We start from the raw sequence: 8,275 nt of genomic DNA, 5'->3' as shown, positions 1-8,275 counted from the left end.
ATGTAAAAATCAATGAACGGTGAATAAAATACAAAAACCTGGAGTTCATACATCTGGAACCCTGTAGAGTCCGGCCGAGGGCGTATCGCCGAGCTAGAACACATGCTCCGTGCTCGAAGCTGGGAGAGAGTTGGAGTACTGGCCGTGTCGATTGTGCCATCGCCAATCCAGAACCGGCCATACTGCTTGCCTCCTCCCACCCTCATGATCACTTCTCCATCAAGGTCATGGGCGCTTGGATCATACTCTAGGCCATGGACCGCCCTTGCCATCGATGTGTATCCATCGAGGCAACTGTGGACGAACTCATTGCTATACGCCAAGGGCGGGTCATCCGGGTTGTAGGCGATGTCGGCCGTCACCTTGCCCTTGTGGGCCAAAGCATATGCCATGAACCTGGAGAAAGGCTCGCCACCATGTGCCACCGACTGCAAAAAAAAGCAATATGATTAGAAATTATGCAGAAATGAGCGTTAGAATAAAGAAATGCATTCGCATACCCATCTAGCCGCGTATTCTGAGAGTTTGAGGTTGCCTTAATGGTGTGGTGCACCCCTCATCCGCAAACACCGCTCCCGGCAAGCGTTGTGATTCTCCTCCCACGCGGGGTCGCACCACCTATCCACCATCCGGGCCCAGCACTGCAGATCGTGGGTGCACCACCACGGAGGCACCTACGTCATCAATTATATGACATATAAGAAGATGAAATTAAGCATAATTAATCTAATAAAAAATAAGTATTAATGTTCTATTTTTATCTTCATGTATTGTTCCCGGGTCAGCTTCATGGTTCTTGCCTCACTTTTAGGGATCCTCACTCTACAGATGTCCACGTGGTATTGGATCATAGCCTGGACGCGCGCCTAGTAGTGCATGTCCTTGACGAGTTTCTTGGTGGCTTTGTTAGCCACAACATCCGCCTTGGCCTCATATCCCTCCTCGCATCTAAAGAAATCTTGCATATAGACACGATGTATCCGGTTATTATTTCAAGAATGTCCAATCAATGCCATGTATTGAGCAATGTAGTGTGAGAAAGAGTTACCCAAAGCCCGACCTTCACATGGCATGCGTGATCACCCCCACCAACCTTCCTCCAACCCCTGCCAAAGTGATTAAGATAAATTATTAGTTTCTATTGTAATTTTGAACATATCAAACAAAAAATTAGTGATAACATCTAAAGTTACTTACTTGTCTCCATCGGGTCGAATCAGCGGGCATCTCTCAGGAGGTATCGATCACCTTGGGAGGGTCGAGGGACCTCGCAACCACACACGCGACGAAGTAGAGGAAGAGGTACCCCCTGCCTCCTCCTCCAATTGTACTTCCTCCTCCTCAGAGGATGCGTTCCTCCTCCTCAGAGGATGCGTGAGCGGAAGGTACCTCCTCAGACTCAAACGTCGATGAAGGTACAAGCGACTCTGGCCTCGTCCTACCTCCACCCTTCCCTCAACCCCTACCTCCACCCCTGGGTCTACCTCGAGGTCTCCTCCCAGACCCTCAGTTGCATCGAACCCTATACGCGTCGCTGTCACTTTTGAGTAAAGCGACGCTATCCTCCTCGTACCGCCCACCATTGTTCAATCACCTGTAATTAAAAAGAGTAAACCAATTAGCATAGATAATACAATGAAATAGATGCAAAATAAACAAAACATACTTAGAAAGATGCAACAGCTATAAGAACCAATGTAGCCTCCACAACCAAGATTAGTGTTCTTTCATAAGACAGTTGTTTACCACATAAACTAAGGAGACATATTTCTATGAAAAAAATGCATCTTTGTAAGTACTACCACTCAGATTACATGTTTACATAGTAAAAATTCAATTTCATAAAACTACATGCAATTCAAGAAAACTATGAAAAAGCATCCATTTCACCATGCACTGATTTTGCATTGGTTGGTAACTCCAGCATATATATCAATCAAAATAATGACATGTGCATTACTGAAATCCTGAAATCCTTCTCCTTACAGCCTTACCTGTCCCTAGCAGTGGTGGTGTGGCAGTTGGGTTGGGGATGCGGTGGTGGCGTCCTGCTCGGGGTCTGAGGGGGAGGTGGGGGCTGGGGGCAGGGAGCAGCAGCGGGGGCCGGGGGCAGGGTGCACATGATAGACAGATCCAAGGAGGTGTTTCCCTAATGGAATTGAATTCCCCATCGACAGCGCTTCGGCCAAGCTTTGCAGATTGGTAGTTGGTCCAGCCGATCTTCCACAGAAAATGAACTTGTCCAGCCACATGTTCAAGAAAGCAACATGTTCCTTAGCATCAATAGTGCCCGTTTTGGCATGACGGCCGATGTAGCCTTTCCATCCGCCAATGTTCTTTGTTTCTAGCCGATGAGAGGGCTTGGCAGGAAGGGTGAGTGTGCTATCGGCAGAAGTGATGTCTAAGCCCGTCAGCATCAGAACATCGGGTAGTGTGGGGGTCATCGGCCCGTGACCAAACAAAAATGCATTTAGAGCATCTGACCAGAGATATGATGCAACAATTAGCATAGACTTGTTTCTGGCCATATTTGACAGGGAAAGGGTGATGCACTTGTTGATGTTGTATTGCTCCCAAAGGGGTCGTTTTGAGGCTACTATTCTAAGATACCAGTCTTTCCATCCTGCTGTATGACTAGGTCAAGATCTAAAGGCTTGACTCCAGTCAGATAAATCCATGGATGCAAGCTTGAAGGGGATCCTATTGGTTTCTAAGTTGATCAGATCTATTGGGTCAGGATTCCCCATAGGGCCTAAGCAAACAAATCCAGGCTTATCATCTATAGGAATGGTAATCCTATTCCTAAGTTCCTGAGAATGCGGACATTCCTAGATCAAATGAGGAAAAACAAGAATGCAGAAAGAATGATGGGAGATAGGAAACATACCTCAGGGATTGAAGAAAGGCTCGCCATGGATGGAGCGGACCTGTGACTTGAAGCAACCGTTGGGGAACACGGACGGGTCGCCGCAGATCACTTTTTTTCTCGAGGAAGGAGAGGAACAAAATCTGCTTTGATGTGCGAAAGGGTGAGCCGGCAGAGGAGGAAGATGATGGCCATGGACTTATAGTCTTGCCTGTGAAGGGTATGTATGGCATTTCATCCACCGTCCGTGAGGAATACGAGAAGCTATTGTTCGTAGATGCTTTTTCAGGAGGGTGAATCATGGCTGACAGAATTTCGAAGCAAAAAATATATTTTACTCTGGAACCGTTGTTCGCCGGTGCTTTCTCAGGAAAGTAAATCATGGCCGAGAGAATTTCGAAAGTGAAAGATATATTTTACTCCGAAACTGGGGGCATGTGTTGACACCGTTTTTTGACATGTGTCAAAACTGGCGTCAAAAGGAAGCAAAGATGTTGATGCATGACAGAAGGGCAATGGCTAGTGAAAATGGTTGATAGAGTCAAAGAGGTTCAGCCGACGAAAGGTGACGAAGACCTAGCCAATGAGGACGAGAGGTGTCAGCCGATGAAAGGTGACAGAGACCCAGCCGATGAGGACAGAAGGTGTCAGCCAATGAAGGGTGATGGGGACCCAGCCGATGCGAGCAAGAGGATTCCAGCCAATTGGAGATATTGGGGTTCGACTGTTAAAAGGCAAGAGAGTCTTGATCGGCGAAGATATTGCGAGACAATGGATGTAGAATTGGTCGAGGGAGGCCAAATTCATTTCCGACTCTTGTACGAGTCATTTTATTTAGACAAGTTTGTTTCTTTAGTTACTAGTATTGTATTGCGTCGTAATCGACTAGGACTAGGAGTCTTAAGTTTAGGATATAAATAGAGACCCTGCGAGGTCTGAAAAACATGTACACACAAACAAACAAATCTACGTTATTCATAATTTACTTTTAAGTCGGCGACTTCGCCAAAGTTCTCTTTTTTACGAGTTCTTCTAAGCTAGCAGGGCTGCATCATCTTGATCTCCGGTTGGATTGTAAGTTCCGCGTTTATCGAGTAATTTCTAGGCTTTAACTTCCGACGCATTGTTATTGTTTCGTCTAGATTTATTCATCAAGTTATTGATTTTTGCTAGATCTGCAAGTTTATTTGTTTAAATTTTGTTGCTTTAGCTTTATCACCACTATCCAGCTAGGAATAGGTCCTGATCGGCTTCTTATCCTATTTTTTCAATCAAGGACTGTTCTATAGCCGATTAGATCTGTTTCAAGTGTTGTTCGCATAGCATTATTTAGGTTGCATTTCAACAGGTCCTTTGCATTAATTACGCACACATCGACTAATCTAGCCAATCGTATTTTTCTGTATCGGCTACCCAGCCGTTACGATCTCCTGGAGCTAATCGGAACATCAGCCGATTCGCTCTCGAATTTAACTTCTCCTTTGCCCTTGTCAATTAGCAGGTCAAATTGACAGGCACGCCTTGGATCGACAGGGTTACAACTTGTACATGAGCGAAGCAGATCTCTCAGGTTTCGTGTGTAAGTACGCAAAGGTCACCTCCCAATTTTTGCATCAACACTCAGCAACCGGCGTAGCCTCCACCATGTTGACTGCTAGGAACGGATGTTTGTCAACCTTCATCGTCTTTCTTTGAATCGTCAACTTTAAGCCTTCCTTGCTCTATAGCCATTTGAATTTGTTGATGGAAAGTCTTGTAGTCGTTAGTATGATGTGTAATAGAGTTGTGCAGCTTGCAATACATCCTCTTTTTGAGCTCCTCAGCCGACGGTATCTTGTGACCCGGAGGCAACTTGATCTGTTTTTCTTGTAACAGCAGATCAAAGATCTTGTCAGCTTTGGTGATATCGAAGTCATATATTTATGTGTTGGTTTTGATCCATGGGCATGAGATTGGCTTCTTGCTCTTAACCCACTCTGCAACACTGACCTCTCCATCTGCATCAGAATCTTCATCGGATGAGTCATATTCCTCCAAGTGGGAAACTCCATACTTGCCCCTACGCGTGTTCTAGAATCGACTCTCATGAACCAAAACCTTGTACACAAGATGTGCTAGACTATCAAAGTCTTGAGGAGCAAACTTTTCCTTAATAGGGTCCAGCAACCCCTGATAAGCCAATTCTACTAACTGTCCATCAGTTAGGTACATGCTATGGCATTTGTTGCGCACTTCCCTGAACCTCTGAACAAATGCAGCCATTAGCTCTCCATTTCTTTGCTTCATCATTATGAGATTGCTCAGCTTCATCTCCTGAGCCTCCACATAGTAATGTTTATGAAATAACATCTCCAAATCTTTTCAATTATTAATGGAGTTTGGTGCTAATATCAAAAATCATGTGAAAGCAGGCCCTGTCAATGACAACGGAAACATCCATACGTTAAGCGCATCCATGGTAGCTGCTTCTTCACATTGAACCAAGAATCGGCTGACGTGTTTCCTTGTAGACATACTGTTCTCCCCAGAGAATTTGCCAAAGTAAGGAACACGGTACCGAGGTGGCATTACCACTTGATCAAACCAGCCAGGGTAGGGGTGTTGATACATGTAGGATAGTTCTTTAGGCTTCAAACCAAGCTGACTCCTCATCACTTCAACAATCTTTGTAGCCCAATCTTCACTGCTCTGCCCATTTCCATCATGTGAATGTGGAGAAGCTGGAGGCATAAAACCTTCTATGGTTTGAGGTTGGTGAGTATCAAACACTCTGTTCCCATCGGATGTAAAATCTGGATGTCTTGGCGGCGGCGTTTGCGGGTTAACAGTTCTTATAGGAATTGAACATAATGCCTACCTTGGTTGGCCATCAGATGGGCCGACTGTAGGCCATCCTGCCAGCTGTCCGAAAGATGAGTCACCTCCGTGACCATATGTGTTAGCCTTATACCTTTTCCAAAAATACTTAATGACATAATGATCCGCAACCTGCTGGATCATCTTCTGAATCTCATTTGCCAATACCCCAATTAGGCTGATTAAAGCATTGTTGACCATTGAGGTGACCTTAGAATGGAGCTCATTGTCATCTTCTTCAATCACCACATTCTCATCTCTGGGTGGTGGCATTGGCACTGGGAGAGGATGCTTCCTGTGAGCCTTGTTGCAGTTCAAACTGAATGATTGCAAACATGCTACCACGAATAGATCCCTGGTGTCTTCAACTTCTTTCCTTTGTTGTTCATCAAGCTTGCAGGGTGATCTCAGCAGCTGCGAATTCCTTGGGAGCCTTGGGATCACTTTGATTGTCACCAGGTTCACCGACCATCTAGTCGAAGTTGAGGCAACGATGAGCACTAATGACATTCGTTGATTGTTGTCCCACCGGACGTGCCAAGAGCGTGTTGACGCAAAAACTGGACTTCAAGCTTCTACGTTGAATAAAACGAAGAACCTGGGAGATCTACTTAACTCCAGTGCAGGCTTCAAATCAGCTCACGAAGGTGCAAGGCGTGCCATTCAATTTGACCATAAAAATAACAAGGTAAACGTTAAATTTCTGAGCCGATCAGCGGTGAAGCCTTTCGAAGTCATGGGTAGGCATTCTTGGAATTTACCACGATAGATAAATATTCAATGTAATCATGTGGTGTAAATAAATAAAGTATTAATGGCATGTGCCATCGGCTATATGAGCTGACGGGCTAAGAAAGAAGCATCGTAAAGCAGTAGACATACAAGGAGCCCTTTCTAACCATGCGCATATCAGATAGACTAACAGATCTAGTTAATTTCTTGATAAGTGTAATTGAACGTAGACAATGTAATATGAATGAGAGGGCATTGGCATCAATATTTTAGCCTAAAAGATTAGAACACAGCAACAAGAACCTCTTGCCTACCGCTTACAAGCTAGCTAAGCTAACGGATCTAATCAATGTCATGATAAGTGTATTGAACTTAGACAAGGTAACACGAATGAGAGGACATTAACTTCGGCCCACTAACTTAACAGACAAGCTCATGGCAACAAGGTCTCATATGCGCACTTATCAGCTCAATGACATCATCAAGCTTCTGTGAGATAAGGATGATACCCAGCCGATGCATCGGCTCTCAACAGTAGCGTTCTGATGTTAAGGATCCAATGGCTAGTGATACGAGGGGCAGGAGTAAAGATTTATCGGACCTAGCATATGTAAAGCAATAAAAACATGCAAGATACAACCAGCCAATACGATCAAATAATTGGTGAACGCTTAAACAAGGTCAAGGAGCCGATGAAGACAACATAACCAGTCTAAGTCGTTCGATAATTGTGAGCGCTTGATAAAACTAAGATATCGATACGATGCAACTTAATAAAACCAAACAACTCAATAACTATGAGTAACGTCAAAGACAAACAGAATATTGGACAAAGCCTAGAAAGTTCTGCTTACAATCTAAGATAACTAGCCACACGCATGAATATATGAATATAAGACTTAATTTAGAAAGTTCTAATGGAGCACGTGATAACCGGGTGACGATACTTACAAGCTCGCCTGAGATCAAAGCTGATGCAGTCGTGCACGCAGGAAGGAACTCATTGAATCTACTCTACTCCTACTCCTAGGGTTTTGGCAGCTTGGCGCCGAAAGGTTGTATTGATTGATTGATAATTTTTCTATTACAAGGCTCATGGACTTATATTTATACCCTGGAGCAAACTAAAATCCTAGTTGATTATGACATAACTATTACAGCTATTCTAAAAATTACTAAAGATAAATCTCCACACTTTCCCTTATTTGGTGCAGTCGATTTTGCTTTGAATCGGGTCCCCTTCGGTCTTTTGTCGGCTTCTGGAACCCTAGTCTCCCGCGGCTAGTCTTGGTCAACATGGAGTCATCAACGGTATTTTTCTCTCTCCTTCATCGACTATCAGAAGCTTATCCATAGTGGTTGATTCTGGTCAAAAATCGGTGTCAACAACTCTTATGGGCTGGGAAGCTACCGTGGAAGAGAGAAAAGAAATAATCGAACATGCCTACAAATCGATTAAGGAGTCGCCACATAACTGGTGAGAGCATTTTAGAGTGAACTCCCCAAGTGTGACATCCTCTGCTCATGCGAGGTAGGAGGCACAAGCTGCCAAGAAAGAAAAGAAAAACTAATTGTCTTAATTTGCTTGTTTTTATGAACTGAAGTTTGTGTTATATAAAATGGTATTCCCTCCATTTCAAATTGTAAGTCATTTTGATTTTTCTAGATTCATAGGTGTTTGTATGCATCTAGACATATAATATATTTAGGTGCATACAAACATCTATGCATCTAAAAAACCAATTTGGTACAGATCGATGCCTTCAGTTTCATTGGAGCTCTTATTGTTACGTAATGCTTAAACCTGCTAATTTCTATGGT

The sequence above is a fragment of the Setaria italica genome, chromosome V (assembly GCF_000263155.2).
Source record: "Setaria italica strain Yugu1 chromosome V, Setaria_italica_v2.0, whole genome shotgun sequence".
Lineage (NCBI taxonomy): Eukaryota > Viridiplantae > Streptophyta > Magnoliopsida > Poales > Poaceae > Setaria > Setaria italica.
Note: the sequence above shows the minus strand (reverse complement) of the source record.